The sequence below is a fragment of the Canis aureus genome, chromosome 1, assembly GCF_053574225.1.
Source record: "Canis aureus isolate CA01 chromosome 1, VMU_Caureus_v.1.0, whole genome shotgun sequence".
Lineage (NCBI taxonomy): Eukaryota > Metazoa > Chordata > Mammalia > Carnivora > Canidae > Canis > Canis aureus.
In genome coordinates, this window is record NC_135611.1 from 9230721 (window position 1) to 9251287 (window position 20567).

Here is a 20567-nt window from a genome sequence, read left to right on the forward strand (position 1 = left end):
GAAGCAGACTCCCCACTGAGCAGGGAGCCTGATGCAGGGCTTGATCCAGGGATCCCAGAATCATGATTTGAGCCAAGGGCAGAAACTTAACCAACTGAGTCACCAGGCACCCCAAGAGTTTTTCTAATTAAGAAGAAAAACACGCGCGCGCACACACACTGCCCCATTCACTATCAATAGTGCTGCTGGCTCTTGGTCCAGATAATTCCAAGTGCAGTGAAATCCTGTTTTTCTTTCTCTTTGGATTCTATGCGTCAAAGTAAATAATCACAATACTCATGGCCTTTGTGTGTTGTGAAAGTACTGTTCATGTTTGTTTCCCACTGATCTTGACTTCAACTCAGCTTTAACACTTTCTCTCAATAAATTATAGAACAAATATTTATTTATTCATTTCCTCCATGTTTCAGCTCATAGGTTTCAATTTATTACATTTCAAATTTGAAAAGTTTAGCATAATTGATCATAAAAACTGGTATTAAATTTTCTTTTCATTCTCTTTTCTCCCAAGAAATAAATCCTATGGTTTTAAGTGTATGTTTGTTATAACATGTTTAAATATCGTCACCTTAGCTGTAGCTGAAAACTCAGTTCTAAAAGCATAACAAAGATTTGTTGTAGTTGTTATATTAACTTGTAGAGTGTGTTTAGGGAAGTGAAAGCATTATTTCAGAGTATAGGACTTCTTTTCTCGAGCCTAAGGGATATTTCAAGGGTTTTTCATTTTAGGGATAGCTGGCAGAGAAGAAATTCAATTCACTCCTCAGGATTAAAGCCAAATTAATAATTTAATGAGGGAAATGAGGACACGACGTAATTGCTGAAATGTGCATTTATGAGTAGGTATCTCCACTCTATCACTTAGAGGGATCATCCTGAAACACAAATCTGGTAGACAGCAAGTCCCCTCAGATGCTATTTAAATATCCTTAACAAGAATCCTATACTCTGAACATATTGAACCTCTAATGCCACCATCCAAACAGCTGCCAACACCATAAACATGTACTGATACTGTAACAAGTACAATAAATGCTTTGAGAACCTATTATGTGCCAGAGACTGGGCTTCCTCTACATTTTTATCAGTTATCATTTCAATGGTCAATTATGGATGATAACAATTCACATCTCCATTTTACAAATGATAAAAACGGAGTTTCAAAAAGTCTAAATATCAAGCCCCCAAAACACTCATTATCTTTGCAAAAACCAGCTGATGCTCCCTTCTTTATGCCATCAGATCATGACATGCTGCATGCCTCTGTGTGATTTATACCCCAGTTGACATCTTTTCTTTTCTCTCATATATCTGCTGAATTTATACTTTCTTTAAGATTGATTTAGGACATCTCACTCAGCTCATGTACTTTCTTCTTCCTAAAGTTCTTCCTGAGTTAAATGCTTAATGGTTTCCTTTTATTTATTTGGACACATTATATTTCACAGTAGCTTTGACATATCTGAACCTCACGAAAAAAAAAAAAACAAGATGATAAAATCCTTCAGAGCCAGTGTTGTGTATTGTTTGTCTTTATTTCCATAATCTAGCATGACATTGGCACATCCATCCTAACTGCACAATAGAACTTTTAAACCAAAATGATTATCTATGATGTCCGGCTATGATAAGGTAAAAATCTGAAGGAAAAATTCTACATGTACGTTTAAGAAATATTTTCACTGTTATGTGAGATGATACATCCAAACAAAAGTTAATATACAGTAAATGAAAGAGATGGGGGAAAGAGTCAATACAGCTTAAGTGGAATCAGTTTTAAACATGTGACCCTGTGATAGTAGCCCATAAACATTCCCTTAGATCCTGTGACATCTTCAGGGTCAAATATCCATAATAAAAGAAAAAAAGACATTGTAAATGACTCTTGCAGCTAGAGCATAAGCTGTATGGAGTATATGTTAAGTGTTTAATAATCAAAAGGAGAACCTTGGTGATGGTTGTGACATTTCCAATGCACCATGTCTGATGTACCTTTGTCCCACTCATTTGAGAACCCTGGTAAATAATACCATAATATACTTTGGCCCTTCAATTGTCATAACTGACTCAAAACAAGAGTTTTATTAACTTAAAATTATTTTTTTCTAGATGAGCTTTAGAAGCTGAATTTCATTACTCTGAAGTAATCTCTGATAAGTATGAAAACTCATGCACATAAAAGCCCCTTGAAGTAAGGCAAATATTTTATTTCACATCTCTTCAAAATAATGAGGATTTCATGAGACCAAATGATTTGCATTCCCTTTAATACTGCTGCTACATTTTGAAACAGGGTATTATATAAGATCTTCAGTTTTTTTCTTTTTCATTTTTATTGGTTTCTGAACAAAGAATGATCTTTGTAATGGATTCCTTAAAAATGTTTTAAGTGACAGGAAACGTCAAATGCTTGGGTGCTAATGTGAATTTCATCATATATAAATGATTAATGCTTTTATGCCATATTGGAGAAGCACTTATTGAGCATGTTTGTCACACTTTGTGCTATGTGCAGACATGTGCGCGTTATAATCATTTCTTCCTTATAAAGCTCAAAATCTAACAATTTATATCTATAAGCAAAGGAATTACCATTTGTCCTTCCAAAGCAATATGAATAAAGGACTCAATGTTTTAAACATTGGCAAAAATATTTTAATGAGGAAAAATGAAAATTTTATTTATTGGAAATGGTCTACTCCGCCATTGAAAATTGACAAATTATTACTCTGCCATTGAAAATTGACAAATTATTGACTGAGAGACTTCTCAGTTACATAATTCTGCTATATTTATTTAGAATATAAAATCAATATTGTCACAGATGCTTCACGATTTTGAAGGACTTTATTATTTTCAATGGGAAAAATAACAATTCTCAATGAGTAAGGAGGAAAAGCAAAGTTTAATTTGATTAAATGAGAGAAAAAAGATGCAAGGAGGCTTGAAAAATAGAAGAGAATATGTATCCAAAACACTGGTAAAGTTTTATTCCTTATGAAGTGAAAGCAGAAAGAAATAAGTTTAGGTTCTAAGATGAGAATTTAGGGAGAATATTGTAATAATTGTGACATAATATGATAAAAGCAAAAGGAAACAAAATAATAGAATCCATGTAGAAATTTTCTTGCAGTAGGTTGTATTTGAAATTGTCAGCCCTCAGATATTTCCACATAGTCGACCCACATTCATCATGTAGTTGTCGTATGGAGTTGGGAAGAAAATAATACAGATTACAAGTTTCAAATTGTTTTATTATTCACATAACATATTCTGGAGCAATTTCACATGCCAGGTAACATGTTAACTTTTGGGAAATAACCTTCCATCAGAGAATATGTGATCTGTAAATATAGAAAAACAGGTAAATGGATATTCTATAACAATTTGATAAATGTTGTAAGAGTAGTAATGACTAAATGGATATTATGACAAGGAAAATTACATGTGATTTTAGGAGAGGGTCAGGAAACACTTGCAGAGAAAAGGTGACCACTTAAATTTAGGATGACATGCCGGGGTCAGACAAGGTCCAGAGGAAACTGAGAGAACAGGTAAGGATAAAGGCCAAGATGTAGAAAAGCTTGTTACATTTTGGAAAGAGCAAATTGCTCAGCGTGTCTAGAAAAGTATAAGGGTGTATGCTATTTCTAGAAAGGCCTTCATGCAGTGTTAAGAAGTTTGAATGTTATCATGGACAAGTGGTTATTCATTATAGCAAGCAAGTAGCCTGAAAGTTTTGTAGAAACATCATGACACAAAATGCAAGGAGATTAGACACAGAGAAACATACAGACACCTATGTAATACTTTTGTCAATGAAGAATGGAAGGCTTAATTAAATGCTGTTGGAAGTGGAGAAAAGAAAGACACTGTTTTAATGCACACTTGCATTTATAATGCATGTAGGCAAATGCATATACCTACACAATCTCTGCCTGGTAGGACCCTGGTAAGTAAAATTGAAGCAAGATAACTGCCCTTTCTTCAATCAAAACTCTCATCCACTTGAAAATAATACTTAAAAACGCATAAAGGAACTGGACATTTCATATACAAAATCATATGCCCTCATCACTGGCTACAGAATGAAGTTCATACATTAGGTTTTTTTTTTTTTCCAATACTGTTCCAGTTCTAATTTCTAAAGAGACATATTAGCCTCTTATTTGTTTCTGAATAAGTCTTTCTAAAGGGTAGAAACATGTTGATCTCATTTCCTTTATGGAATTTGCAGTAAAATCATGTGTATATTTATGTTGCTTGCCATATGTATATTACAAAGCTATGGGGCTGCAGAATCCCCAGTAAAATAACAGAAGCTGGAGTCACTAGGGGGCCATATTAGGGCACCAGAGATGATACTGTAGTGTCACTAAGCAGGATCCAAGTAGTAGAGACAGTTAGGTGCTGGCACCTGTTCCTGGCAGGTCACTGGCAGCCACCTGTGAGGGACTGTCATGAGAGATGACATGTATATTGGACCAGCAGTAGAAATGTATGAAAATAATTGTGAGCTTGGGTTCACTCACAGCACCCCCAACAGTGAAAGGGTTTATGATCAACCATAAGGAGTCCCATGAGTATATGGTGACTGAGTGCTTGTGTCAGTGGCTGGGTAAGATAGACATGGATGGGGGTGGGGTGCAAGGGCTGCAATTTTAAGTCAGTGAGATCTTATGCACTAGATACTCATTAGCCTAGAAAAATTCTTCTTTCTTTCTTTCTGTTTTTTTTTTTTTTTCAGTTTTTATCTTTATAATCTTTTTCAAAGATCATACTGGGTCTACTCTTTAGTTTGGAAGTCATACAATGACCTTAGTTCAAAACCAATAAAATTCTTACTTGCCTAAGAATTGTTAAACACTGGAATAGGTCACTAAAAAATCCTGAGCAATGTCTTTGAAGGGGAGCTTTTCTTTTTCTCTGGTCTTTTGACAAAATTAAATAAGGTCCTGGGCATTCTTAGTTGAAAGTAAGGGAATGAACTAAATGTCCTTTTCAATTTTCTCTTCACCTTATTTAATATAAAATTGTATAATACTAGTCCATCTTGAATTTCATGGAAATAAATGATTCCTTTTAAGCAGTCTTCTCAAATATTGGATCTTGGACTTGACTCAGGCTGTTAAGAAATTCAAAATTTTGGCAGACAGGTGCTTACTGTTGTATCGTCAGTCACTTTTTTGTTCAACTTCATTGCCATTACTTTGGCTGATCATTTGCAAAGGAAGAAGCAGTAAGTACAGATGTGCCATTTCATCAAACTGGTGCTAGGTATTTACAAAGTGAGTTTTGTCAAACTCAATTTGCTTGTATGCTTCATAAACCATTCTTAAAAATTCCATTTTCCTTGAACAACTGTATAACTCAGGACAAGCAATTTAGCATTGTACTTTGTAAATGCTAGGCTTGCATCTGTGAAAAAGGTTGAGGAGTCCAGAAATCAAGCCTGTTTCATACGCTCGAAGGTCACATAAGGCCAGTGTGCTGGTTCCATGAATTTGAGGGTGAACATTAAGTCTGTTGAATTGTCAGCACAAAATATCCATCATGAAATGGGCTAACTTGTGGAATTTCTATGTAGAGGAAAGTTGGAGAAAAGGTTTGAAATCAACTTAACAGATGGAAAAAAGTGCTAAACACTGAAAGTTGAATCCCTTTTTACAGAGCTGCACTGAATGTTAAATCAGACATTTGACCAATGGGATCAGGCAAAAAGAGAAATGCATTTGCGCTCATAATAATCCATATATACATAATATATTCAAAATACCCCTGAACTGGGAAGTGAACCCTGGATGTCACCTTAGTAAGAGTAATTTTATTTCATACCATTTGAATCCTGCAAAATATGCCTACAGAGAATTTTGAGTTCTGAAAGTAATTATACTGTTATTATTTGTTCTCAATATCTTGTATTTAGGTTCAAATATGAAGAACACTTCTCTAGTTAAATCCACTTAGTCAATTCGCCTGTCAAATAATAAAAGACATGGAAAGAAATAGGCTTATTATTATTCAAATAGGTGGCCCCGAATAAAATATGCTGTCTATTCTATTATTGGGGAAATGCGTTTCTCTGTGCTTTTAAAACAGTAAATTTATAATCATAAATGCTATAATTATGGGCCTGGAAAAATTTGTACGCCCAGAACATCTAATCCAATTTACCTACTTAAAAATTATTTTATACATTTGATTGGAACAGATGTAGCTTTTGTATTCTTGATAGTTATAATACTGCAAGTAGAGTTATCTTCTAGTCAAAATTTATTGGAACAATTGGAGCAACAAACTAAATAAAATAGTATTGGATTACAACCCAAAGTATTAAAAATACAGATCCATAAGTGCATTCTGATATCAATAAATGATTGACTATATAAATAAATGGGGGGAAGGAAGGTACAAATTTCCCACACAGAAGAATTTCAAATAATTTATGTAAATATCCTGACCTTGAGGAAGGTAAGCATAACTCTCTGTTTCTTAAATATGGGCTGTACAGCCAGATAATCAAGGTCAACAACAATACTTATGTCATGTTAATAGTACACATCCTTGATACAGTTTGCTGAAAATAGTGCTTTCCCTCTGTGATTGCCCTTTCAAAATATAACCCCGGTCAAATGATGAAAAAGAGAAAAAATCAGACAAATTCCAATAAAAGGACATATAACAAAATCCTTGACCTGTACTCTTTTTTTTTTTTTTTTTTTTTTTTTTTTTTTTTTTTTGACCTGTACTCTTAATGACTGTCAAGATCATCAAAAACCAAAGAAATCTAACATACTACAAGCCAACAGGAGCCCAGGAATACACAATGACTAAATATAATATAGAATCCTGGATAAAATCCTAGAGCAGAAAAAGAACATTAAGTAAAAATTAAGGAAATCTGATTAACATAGGGACCTTGGATAGTAGTAATGTATCAATATTGGTCCATCAACTATAATAAACCCCCCTCACTAATGCAAGATGTTAATAACGAAGAAACCTGAGTGTGGGGTGTAAGTACTACCTACTAAATTTTTCTGTAAATCTAAAACTATTTAAAATAATATTTTAAAACATTATATATAATGAATATGTACATATAATACATCTTTATAATTTTAAAAATTCATTTGAACACATGACTTAGTGTGACCAATAAGATTTCTACAGAAAAATAATTGCTAGTAATCCAACCTAAACTTACAGCATCATGTTTTCCTTCTTTTCCCATTGATAATCGTGAACCTCTCGATTGAGGAGATTAAAACACTAAGTGTAATGCATAAATTACAAAATGAAGGAAGGTTTTAATTTTATCTGCTGACAAGTTGCTAAGAAACATTCTTCCATTTCTCAAATTTGTGTGTTAGATGGCTTCTTGCTCAATTTAAAGGTTTGTTAAAGGCAAAATAGTTTATCTTCAAATTATTTTCTAGCTTTTTCATTGTCAGGTCATGAACATTTTCTGCTTTGCCCAGCCTTTGAGAGTTGAAGGGACATATATATTTTCACCCTTGGGGAGGGCTTGTCAGCTGCAACATATTTATGGTTCCATCATATCAATAACACAAGTCTTTCCCACTTCTGCACCCCCACAGCACTTTGGTCCTAATCATATTTTGGGAGTAATCATTGTTGACCTTTTTTTTTTTTTTTTTTTAAGGGATTTTATTTATTTATTTATTCATGAGAGACACAGAGAGAGAGGCAGAGACACAGGCAGAGGGAGAAGCAGGCTCCATGCAGGGAGCTCCATGTGGGACTCGATCCCAGGATCCCGGGATCATGTCCTGAGCTGAAGGCAGACGCTCAACCACTGAGCCACCCAGGCATCCCAATTGTTGACCTTTTCATAAGCAATTTTATCTTCTCCACTTCCTTCTTTGCACCTGTGATAAGAAGAGAAATGGTCCCCCAGAGATGTTCATGTCCTAATCCCCACAAGCCAGAAATGGACAATTAAGGTTGCACATGGAATTAAGTTACTAACTCCACCTTTAAGATAGGGATATAATCTTATATTATCTAAGTAGGCCCAGAATAATCACAAAGGTCCTTGAAAGTGGAAGAGGGAGGCAAAAGAGGAGAGTCAGAGTGAGATGTGGCTAAAGAAGCAAGGTCCAGAGCACCTGGTTGACTCAGTCGGTTAAGTGTCTGACTCTTGATTTCAGGTGAAGTCATGATCTCAGGGTTGTGAGACTGAGCCCTGGGTAGGCTCCCACTTGGTGTGTGTAGAGTCTCCTTAAGATTCTCTCTCTCCCTCTGAACCCCCCCCCCCACTATTGTATGTGCTGTCTCTCTCCAAAAAATAAAGGTACTTAAAAAAAAAGAAAAAAAAGCAACGTCAGAGAGATTCAATGCCACTTGCTTTGAAGATGAGGAAAGGAGTCATGAGCCAAAGAATGTGGATAACCTCCAAAAGTCAGAAAAAGATAGGAAATAGATTCCTACCTTGAGCCTATGGAAAAGAATGCACTCTGCTGACATCTATTGTAGCCCCAGTGAGACCCGTTTTGAACTTTTGAACTACAAAACTGATAGATAATAAATTTGTGTTGTTCAGGGCGGTGCCTGAGATGGGTAAGCATCTGACTAAGGGCTTAGGTCATAGTGTCAAGGTCCTGGGATGGAGCCCCACCTGGCTCCCTGCTCAGTGCTCAGTGGGGAGTCTGCTTATTCCTCCCCTCTTCCTCTCCCCTGATCATGCTCTCTCTGTCTTTCTCTAATAAATAAATAAAGTTTGTACTAATATGTTATGGCAGCCATGGAAAACTATACAATGCCCCAAATGTATGTTAAGCCATGTATACATTTAATCTAGAATTCCTTCATGTTATAGTGCCCTGATTTGTTCATTCATATTTTCCCCAATGATCGTGAATCCTATCAGGCCAGGAAGTATTATTGTTTGCAATTCTAAGTTAGCAATATTATAATTTTGGCTACCGAGCAGTCGGTAAATAATTACTGATCAAGTGAAGACTGCTTTTAGCACAAAAGACAAATTCCCTGAGCTTTAAGATAGAAGAAATTCTTAGCTTCTCTGATTTTCAGTTTTCTCATTGATAAAGATTGTGTTCTTTATGGTTATGAATTTGAATATTACAGTGCAGTGGATAGGAAGCTGAAAACACTGTACAGATATAAAATGTTGTAGTTAATCTAGTTTATAAGGCTGTTAACTGTCATAGCTTTTCCCAACTAGTCTGGTAAATACTTGAAAATACAGACCAGTTCCACCTCAGTCGTCTGCCTCTCTTCTGCAGTATGCATTATTGTTATCATTTATTATTTATTGTTCAAAAATAGCTGCATATTTAAAACATTTTGATTAAACATAGTAAGGGTGGATTGGGGCAAAGAAAGTGCAATGACTTTAAGCGTGAATGGAAGTTTCATTGTTATTCAAAATGCCACTTCCTTCACTGCTATCTCTGAGATTATTCTAAAAATGTGGTTCCTTTCTTGTTTTCTGTTTCTCTAATATCATTCTTACTACTTGCTAAGAGACAGGTAAGTGGTAGATGGTGACAATGATATAATGAGAGAATTGCATGATTTATTCAACCTCTATAAGTAAGAAAATAGGTTTGTCCTTGAATTAGCCACATCTACAATCTGTGCTGATAAGCCATGTGGTCCCATAGTCCATTCCTACCTTGTGCTTTAGCTGAGTTCTTATTTAGTATCCTTCCATCAAGGTTATGGTAACAGAAAGCAAAATTCTTCTGATGCCAATATGCAAAATGTTCAAGATGTGGACCTTCTATGAGCACCCCAGGGTGTCTTTCTGAATTCTTTTCCTCTACTGGGAAAATTTCAACTTCCATCAAGGTGCCTAGAATTCTCTGTTCTCACTGATTTCCTCCAGTGCTGAAATCCAGACCAGAGAAAATGTCACTCCTTTAAGCCTACCAGGTTACTTGCAATTTTAGATTTTCAATTAACTCTGGGATAAAAGGATTTGGCCATGTTAGAAGGAATTTCAGCCATCATTGAGCAAGCTAGAAAAGCACATTTTGGAACCAGTCATCTAATTTTCTAAAATCTCATCACCTAGGCAGCAGTATACTTTTCGCCCTTCTGAAACTGGCTCTGCTCTTCCTATTACTCAGCACATCAGTTTCAAGACTTGAAATGTCTTTGACCGTCAGAAAAGAAGGCAAGTTCCAACATATCATACCTTCGCAAATATGAATTTTAGAATGAAATTCCCTATTGCAGTACTTTAATATCAGTGTTATCATGTGGTTTAATCAGTATGTTTTGAAAACATGTTGAGATCTTTTAAGGATGATGGTTAACCACTAAAAAATGTTTTCTGTTACCTGTCATATTCTATCATAATTTACTCTAGAGAAAGATACCTTTTGACATATTTGAAAGGAAGAAGTATATGTGTGGGGTGGTGGTGAGGGGATTTGCTAAAGACTTTATGATAGAATAATGCAGATATATGAAATTAATTCAAAAACGCAAGCAGTTTTAGATGCGGGTCATAAAAGCTACTTGATGAACAGTACTTGTTCAGAATTAATGTTCACATTTTCTCAAATTTGTGTCTGTCATTTAGATTGAAGCGATTTCACTCTAGATTTGCCAGTTCACTTAACCTCTTGATTCTCTTCTATAATGTCTTGTCATTTTTCAAATTTTTAATCTCTATACTGCTCTTTGGCAGCAGTAATTCACTGCCTAGGAAAAGTGCTGGAATATGTTATAGAATAAACAAAATCCTCATGTTACTTAAGATTTTGCTTGTTAATTTTATATTGCCTAGAAACCTTAATAGAAACTTCATATTTTGGATCATTTCTAAATTTAACTGTTAAATTAGAAGTTATGCCTATTTAGTATTAATTACGTCTCCCAAAATGTGAAAAATAATCTATAGGCTATTTAAAGTAAACATGCTAAAACTGATTCCAAAAGTCAAATTAGTCATTTATAGTCTTGAGACTGAAAAAGGAGAGGAAACAGAGCTGTTTAAAAGCTACTTATATCCAAATGTTTCACTAATTATAGTTGGCTAGTGTGAGTCATAATGGTCAATACTTCATCATCAGTTTAGAACATATAGACAAATAGAAAATCTTGTAACATTTGGCTTTATCAGCTACTATATTTCCTTTTGCTTTTAAGATTTATTTTTAAGTAATCTCTACATGCAATGCAGGGCTGGATCTCACAATCCCGAGATCAAGAGTCACGTGCTCCACCTACTGAGCCAGCCAGGCAGCCCACCCCACCCTTGCCCACTACCATATTGTTTTTACTGATATTGATGGTAAAGCCAATTTTTGCCTGATGTATTACCTTTATGAATTCCACTAATCAATACACAGTCCCTTTCTTTCAACCAGATAGGATAGAAAGGCTAAGAAGAGAGTTGCAGATTTGGGAAAGATTGAGCAAGTTGTTTCTGTATTGGGTGTTCTTTCCCCCAGCCCAAAGCCCAGAAGAAGGGGCTTCAGTTTCAAATACCTAGAGAACTAGTGTTCAATTCACATCTTAAAACCAAACACATAAGAGGTTGGTTGTCTAGCTTGTGATGGCAGGAAAAGGAAGAATGTTAGAGGTGTGTCCTTTCTAACTGGGAAGTCAAAAGTCATGCAAGTGCTTCCCATGGGTCATGAATGGAAGGAAATCAGCTTAGAGTTGCCTTGGATCTTGTCCAGGGTGGCATCTTGAGGATCAGTGGAAACTACGATAGATGGAGAAAGGATAAGAAGAGGAGGAAGAGAAGGAGAAGAAACGGCAGCTAAAAACATTGTACTATATGCTCAGATGCTCCCTGTAGAGGGGTGATAGAGGCAAGTGTGCTAATCACCAAGTAACCTGAATAAATTGGCTCAGTGGAGAAAGTAGCAGCTGTAAAGAACTGCCAACTACAAGACTAGAATATGCAAGGGTGCCTCTCTTATTCTCCTCACAAATTAAAATCTAAGGATTCCAGAAATCAGAGTCTGCAAAGCAGAGTGGAAACACCAAGGGAGGGAGGGAGAAGGTAACAACCTTGGCCCTTTCCCAATGTGCTGCCAGCAGGCCAGAGTGGGGTGGAGTGCCCTCTGAATGCAGTTTGAAGACTTATTTAAAACTGGAATCAGAAATATTATTCATCTGAGACTGGCTTTGTTACTAGAAGTAACTAAAGGCCTTTTTATCTTCTGAAAAGAGCTAGATGAATCATGAGCAACGATTATATTTATTGTCCAACAGCAGGAAAGAGCGAGCCTTCTAAGATGAGTTACTGTGGACCATGGCAAGGGAGGGGGGAGACAAAATGCAGTAATTTTAAAAGTAAGCCGCACTCTTTTTAAACCTAACAGAGAAAATTCAGGGTTAAAATGAATGGATAAGTGAATGAACAGATGAATGAATAAGTAAATAAACAAAAGCAGATAATAAGCACTTTTTCTGAGTCCAGTTTCCTTTACTGCTAAGACTCTTAGCTCTTTATGTTAACCTCTCTCTTGTTCTTCTTACATGAGACATATAAATGACTTAAACTCATAGATGAAATTGAAGTTGTGCTAAATTCTGCGATGAATTCCATTTTCAGTTGGGGGCAGCATTCTGCACTTACACTGAGTGTGATGGTTACCCATCCTCTCCTACATTCACATTGGCACAGGAAGTGCTGGGGCTCATTCAATTCATTATCCAATTGTCATGTCTGATAGTCACACAGAGCTGGGGAATACATGCATGTGTGCTACCACATGCATGTACACATCTGTCTACATATGTACATCTGTCTACCAATCTATCTATAAACTCATACAGATATCTCTAATTTCAATGCAATACCACAGGTACTTTGGTCTTCTTTCTTTGCTTACTTGTAGCTTCTTTCTCCCACAGAGAAAGTATTTTCATATACACATAAAATACATTTACTAATTAGATCACAGCATCTAGGTACAGCTGTTGTTTTTAGTCTTACGGTATCCAGTTGAGAGACTGTTTTAAAAATTACTTAGCTCAGTTCTTTTCTTGCCCACCACTAGCAGTATGCTTATGTTATCAATTTGGAATAAAATTAGGCTTACTTGTTAGTGTTTATATATCTTTTTTGTGTTCCTGCCAAATCCTGCTTGCTTTCTATATATATATATATATATATATATATATATATATATATATATATATTAATTAAATGCTCTTTCTTTCTCAGACTCACTTTCTCTCTCACATACAAAGCCTATGTGGTCATTATGAAAGGATACAGATATTTTTAAAATTCAAGTTGGTCACCAAAGCAAAATTGATCTGGGTTGGAAAGGACCAAAAGGATGTGTTTAGCTGTCTGGCTAACCTGCCACATGGATACTGAGTAAGCACCATGATTGAAAATGTATGTTTAAAGTAAAGATGAATAGGGCACCTGGGGGTGCAGTAGGTTAAACACCCAACTCTTGGTTACAGCTCAGGTTGTGATCTCAGGGTCGATCATGGGATCAAACCACCTATGAGGTTCTGCTATCGGATTCTCTCTCCATCTCTCTCTGCCTGTCCCACTCATGCCTTATGTCTCTCTCTCTAAAATAAACAAATAAATCTTTTTTAAAAAGGATGACTGATAGTAGTGATCCCCAATGTTTAAAAGATAACTAAGAGAATCTTAAGAGATAAATGAATCATTATTTTATCTTGGCTTATAAATCTTTCTTATATCATAAATACTTGGTTCCTATACAATGTTTTTTATTTTCAGATGATGTTGCTTTGTGTTAAGAACTGCATTTTTGCCCCCATTAATATGTTGGAACCATAAATTCCAGTTGGTATTTGGAGGTAAGGGCTCTAAGAGGTAATTAGGTCATGAAGGTGGAGGTTTTATGATGTGTTAGTGCCCTGAGAAGAATAGACACAAGACAGCTCGCTTCCTCTCTCTGCTCTCCATCAAGTGAAGTTGCAAAGAGAAAACAGTCATCTGTAAATCAGGGAGAGGGCACTCACCCTGAACCTACGTATGCTGGCACCCTAATCCCAAGTTCCCAAGCATGTTGGCACACTGATTTAAGGCTTCAAAGTTCCAGATCCATAAGAAATAAAACTGGGTTTGTGTAAGCCACTGAGCCTTGGTATTTTTTTTTAAAGAATTTATTTATTTATTCATGAGAGACACAGAGAGAGAGAGAGAGAGACAGAGACATAGGCAGAGGGAGAAGCAGGCTCCATGCAGGGAACCCGACAGGGGACTTGATCCCGGGTCTCCAGGATCACACGCTGGGCTGAAGTCAGCGCTAAACTGCTGAGCCACCAGGGCTGCCCGGTATTTTTGTTACAGCAACCCAAACTGAATTACATACATCATCAAATGTTGCCATTGCAGATCATTGTTGGGAAATGCAGGCAAACAGTCATGCCCTGATGAAGTGCTGGAGGTGAGAAACACAAAATCAAGGACTTACTCAGATTCTACCAAACTGCTTTGGAAGACTTGAGAGTTGAGAATTATTATATTGTTAGAAAATTATAAAGTGCAAAAGACATTGGGCATGCTGTAGAAAGATCGTGTCTGTCAGTCAATAATGAAATAGAAAAAAAGAGAATAAGAAAACAACTTACAGGACATTTTAATGACAGCCAATCACAGAAACTCCAGGCTGAATAGGGGTCAAGCTTAGCCAGCCTAATAGAAGCTTTTGGAGATATTACTGTCATGATCAATAAAGGAAGTTCATGTGATAGAGCTGTATTTTGATTTTTCTAGAATGAATTCAACTGTGTTCCACATCAGAGAGTTTAATTGCGAAGGTGAAATGCCACTGGATAGGTATGGACGTGAAATAGGTAGAAAAATAGAATTCTGACCTAGTGACAAGAAATTGAAAAATTGGATAATGTGTTCTTTACTCCCAAAAATGATCTGAAGGTTTTTACTGGGGAAGAATAGCTCTAGATTTTTGTATGTGTTATTTTTATGTAAGTCTTATTGCGAAAGGTTGGCCAAGTGTGATAAGGCTAATGAATAGCAATGTTTTGGGAACTTCTTGAGAATTAGGATCAGAAATTGCTTAATTCAGGGGTTATATATAATATTCTGAAATTCAACCCTTTGAAAATTAAATAGTGAGTTAATTGTCCTTTTGAAAAATGCTGATTTTTATGTGTACATACCATATTTTCTTTATCCATTCATCCATTCATGGACATTAGGTTGCTTCCATATCTTGGCTATTATTTTCAATTATATTATATATATATATATATATATATATATATATATATATATATCCACTATTGAGATTGCAGGATCATATGGTAGTTCTATTTTTACTTTTTTGGAGGAACTTTGAATACTGTTTTCATAGTGGTTGTACCACTGACATTCCCACTAATAATGCATAACAGTTCTAATATCTCAACATCTTTACCAATTCTTCTCTTTAAAAAAATCCACCCTGATAGGTGTGAAGTGATATTTTATTGTTATTTTGATGGGCATTTCCTTGATAACTAGTGATATTGAATATTTTTTCATGTATCTGTTGACTATTTGCATGCCGTTCTTAGAAAAATTTTAATGCCATGAAGCAATTTAAAAGATACCAAATGAGTGGCAAGGTTTTCATGTTTAACTTACTAGATTAATTTTTAATTCACCTGGAATTTATTTTAGGTGAAGTTAGATTATCTTGAATATACTTTTCCAGAAGGATAAGCATTTATATCTGTTCCATTCTTGACTACTCTATCTCTTTTCAATTAATCTATGCTTCATTTTACACCTACTATGCCATATTAACTTGAGAAAAGGAAATATCCCGGTGATTCTGTGGAGGAACAGTTACTTCTCTAATCAGCTCTGAGTAACACTGCCAACTATCACCATAAATTCCATCTCAACAGAATAGTGGCAGTCATTCTAATAGATCCATTTGGTGGGATGGTGGTGGTGGTGGTGGTGGTGATTACCTTCTTTTTACTTAAATAGCTTTGAAAGCTCACCTTTTAATAGATCTCTGACTCCATGTATTCTAAGGAAGGAAAAAGATCAGAGTGACTGAAAAGTGCTAGACACTCACTTAATTCTTCCTGAAAGCATCCTTTCAATCTCTTTCTTAAATTCACCTCAATAAACAGCACAAAGACATATGACATACAAATATGGCGATTGCTCCGAATTCCTCATTAAGCTCCCCAGATTGATCTTTGAAAAATATATGCATATGACCCAAAAGCTAACCAAGAGCGCTGTACTTAACAGCTACTCTGAATGTTATCTCGTTATTGAAACCTATCCCCCCGGTATTGGTACAGGGCTATTGGATATAGTTAAGCCACTTCTTTTCTGTTATTTTTTACTTGAATGGCCAAGTGTTTTATTTTCATCCGAAATAACAGCAACACACTTTCAGAATTCTGCCTCAAGGTCATGTAAAATTCCTAGTCCTGTACTCCAAAGTTGTCCACCGACAACTTGATGGATTTACTCTCTTCTAGGACATCGTCCTTGTCTGTTAAATTTATAACATCAAGTATGAAGTGACAAGTCCTTTATGCATGGGATAGGAAGAGAGTTAAACCTTATGAAGATCCATTACATTTTAAAAGTTTCTGTGTATCTAGTGACTTAGGGCACAGAGGGAATGCCTTGGGAAAGTGAAGGGCAAGGAGATGCATCTTGAGCATTACATCACTAAGAAGGTGGTAGAAGGATCACTGTAACAATTTAGATTTTAAATACATATGACCCCTAAATAGGTGACCTTCTCCAACTCATTCATAATATGACCAGAAAAGCAGTTTACTTCAGTAAAAGGAGATCTTTACAAGTTCAACAGTGCTTTGAGTGTCTAAAACAGAGGGAATGCAACTTGAGACCTGCGCCAAGATTAATAGAACTGCAAGAAAAACCTCAGGGATTTGGAGCAAAGCCATATTTACATATGTATAAATAATTCTCACTTAGGAAAAGAGAATTTGGCTTGGTGTGGGATTCGACTAGAATCTAAACAGTTGACCATGGGTTACTAGGTAATTTTTCAACTGAAGTTATATATTAAACTGGCAGATAAATTACATATCTTGCAGCAAAGTTGATTTATCCCAACAGAGTGACATATGGCTTCAAAATATCTCCTTATTAAATGGAAGCTGTATAAAAACATTTGGTGCCTGAGGTCACTGAAAACACATTTCTTAAATTAGAGAATTCCTCAAACACCCCATGTAAAAAACCTGTGGCTCTAAAAATCTGAGTTCATCAAATAGACACATTCAGGAGCTTCAAAATAAGTCTGTTATGATTATAAGACTTGACATAAAATAACAATACTTTTCTCTTGTTCATAGGCATCTTTACAAAGGAATATTTTAGTATACCAGTCATTTCACAGGCATGACCTCAGAAGAGACATCCTGGACATGAACTCGAGGAGAATGTTGATTGTTCAGTTTGTCTGGAAGGTGAGTTAGCATACAGTCAGGAACTCTACCTACCACTGGGAAGGTCCATAATTATGGTGGAAGAGAGGTTGGGAAGGACAGAAAGAGGCTCGGTGCTTGGCACACAATGGATGCCTGCCTCCAATGCAGCCATGATTACTATCTCCTGGTAACTGATGAGCTATTTTATAACCCAGTCTGGGGTGATTTATAAACAATGAGTTGATTATGAAAGGCATTTTTCCACCTAAGTGCTCAGAAAAAAGATAACTTCCCAATGACAGTGCATGATTATTCCACTCATTTTGAACTCCGCTCATTTTGGTTGGCTTGTGAATTTTATAGGTCATGAGATGGTGTCTTATGATTTCATACTTTAAAAAATATCTTTATTATAAATAAATAATCTTATTGCAGCTAAGATAATATGAATATGTCTTTCTCTTTCAACACAAAATAAACTTGCATAGTTGAAGTAGAAACATGCATCACTTTCTCAGACCCTGCTAACATAAGTGTTACATCTGCAAAGGAGGGGCTGTCATTAGCTCTGGGGAAGTTGTCACGCATATCAGCAATTACTGTGACACATTTCTAGCAACTAAATGTATAATCATAATTTTAAGAAAGATGTCAGGTTTCCATTTTCTCGATTTTTCGGGTAAATCTTGCAAAACAGAGGGAGAAGGATTTCATCTTGATGCAAAGATGTTTCTGTTGTTTTACCCTGTACCTAACCCCCTGAGCTGAGTCTTGAAGAGACATAGTAATATAAATCTTGAAGTATTGAGGAATCTGAGAGGAACAGGGATAGCTCTATGTGTCCCATGGTATATATAAACAATGGTAGATGGGTTTCAGAGAGAAATCTCTATCATGATGAAGCGGTATGGAATGGAAATGTCAATGTGGTGTCTGCAGTGCATTATTCCAGATGAAGAGGAGTCTCAAATGGAGTACAATACATAGATATGTCAGAGACTAGAAGATGCCAGTTGTTTTGGCCCTCTGTAGCTGAGAGGTCTGGAGCACGGGACCTTGAGAAGAACCCAGAGCATTTAGGTCAATGACAAAGTAGATGTGCAGTGCATTATTCAGTAATGCCTGCTGTGGAGTTAGAATTAAGAGCAGGTTCTGGGAGGAATCAAACTTTTCATCAGGCCTGGAATTGATGTCATCACTACTTAAACCTCTTACGAAAAGTGTTCCCACTTTAAATTTAGAATCTATAGCAATGACATTAGTTTCAGGTGTGCAAAATAGTGATTTGACAATTCTAAACATTACTTAGTGCTTCCTATAAGTGCAGTCACCATCTCTCACCATGCAATATTATTACAGTATTATTGACTATATTCCCTATGCTGTGTTTTCCATCTTTGCGATTCACTTATTTTATAGCTAGAAATTTATGCTTCTTAATCTTGTTTATCTGTTTTGCTCATTGCCCTATCCACTTCTTCTCTGGTAATCCCCACTTTGTTCACTGTATTTGAGTCTGGTTTTTTGTTTGTTCATTTGTTTTGTTATATTGTAGTTGAACTTCAAAGCTGTGCTAGATAAATTTATTCATGGTTATCCCTCTCAGCAACCATTGGTACATATTCACACTTTAATAACAAAATAAATAAAACAAATCAAACTTTTGTGAGTCATATTAAAAAAACAAATTAATAATTAGATCTCAGCCTCAGCCAGGACCATGCCAGGGGAAGGATAGCTTAGGTAGACACCTGGAAAGCATGGGAACTAAGATGTGTCCTTGCAGTCATGATCCACTCTTAATCCACTCTACAACAGAGCTTCACATGTTGGGAATTAAAAATAGCACAATTAATAGTGTCTTCCCTGTAATGCTACATCCTAAAATTTTAACCTTGGGAAAGTGGTGTACATGTACCTTTGTTATCATGAATATGCTGTGTTTTACATCATATCGTGAATATCGTGAATATGCTGTGTTTACATCCAAAGGTGGTCCCTTTGCATTTTGGGCTTCCAGTACTTACTATAAAGTGTTCATTTAGGCCTGAGAAGTCTTAGCAAAGAATCATTTCACAGTGTTGTCTCTTCCCACACATGCAGAAATGAGATCATGGGTTTCAAGTTGTCTAGATGCTAGAAGGAAGAGTAAGCTAAGAAAGGGGGATTGGTCAATGTTGGTCACCAATGAAAAGTGTCATCCAGAGGAGCATTAAGTAGCAATGTCCATGTGTTCAGCTTGAATAATAGCATGGATGCCATTTAGAAAAGAGGAAGGAGGCAACAGGAAAAAAAGGTGGTAAGGGAAAACTTTTGCTTTAGACATAATGTGGACATGTGAATTTGATATGTCTCTTAAATAATTATATGGAAATGTTAAGAGTTGAATATGACTCTGGAGGTTAATGGTTTCTTAACCTTTAGCACAACATGAATCACATGTATAGATTTCAAAAGTGTGATAACAAATATTTCTCCAAAGAAGACAAACAGATGGCTAACATGTACCTGAAAACTGCTCAACATTATTCATCATCAGAGAAATGCACACCAGAACTACAATGAGATATTACCTCACACTTGTCAGAATAGCTAAAATAAAAATATAAGAAGCAGGGGATCCTTGGGTGGCTCAGTGGTTTAGCACCTGCCTTCTTCCCAGGGCATGATCCTGGAGACCCCGGATCAAGTCCCACATCAGGCTCCCTGCATGGAGTCTGCTTCTCCCTCTGCCTGTGTCTCTATCTCTCTCTCTCTCTTTCTCTCAATAGGAGAATTGAGAATAGGAGAATTTATTTATTCTCTCATGAATAAATAAATAAAATCTTTTAAAAAAATACAAGAAACAACAAGCACTGACAAAGATGTGGAGATAATGGAATCCTTATGCGCCATTGGTAGGAATGTACACTGGTTCAGTCACTGTGGAAAACAGTATGAAGGTTCCTCAAAAAATTAAAAATAGAGATACCATATGATCCAGTAATTCCACTACTGGGTATTTATTCAAAGAATACAAAAACACTAACTTGAAGGATTATATGCACCCCTATGTTTATTGCAGCATTATGTACAATAGCCAAAATATGGAAGCCACACAGGTAGATGAGTGGATAAAGCAGATGCGAGATACACACACACACACACACACACACACACACACACACACATATACAAATATATAT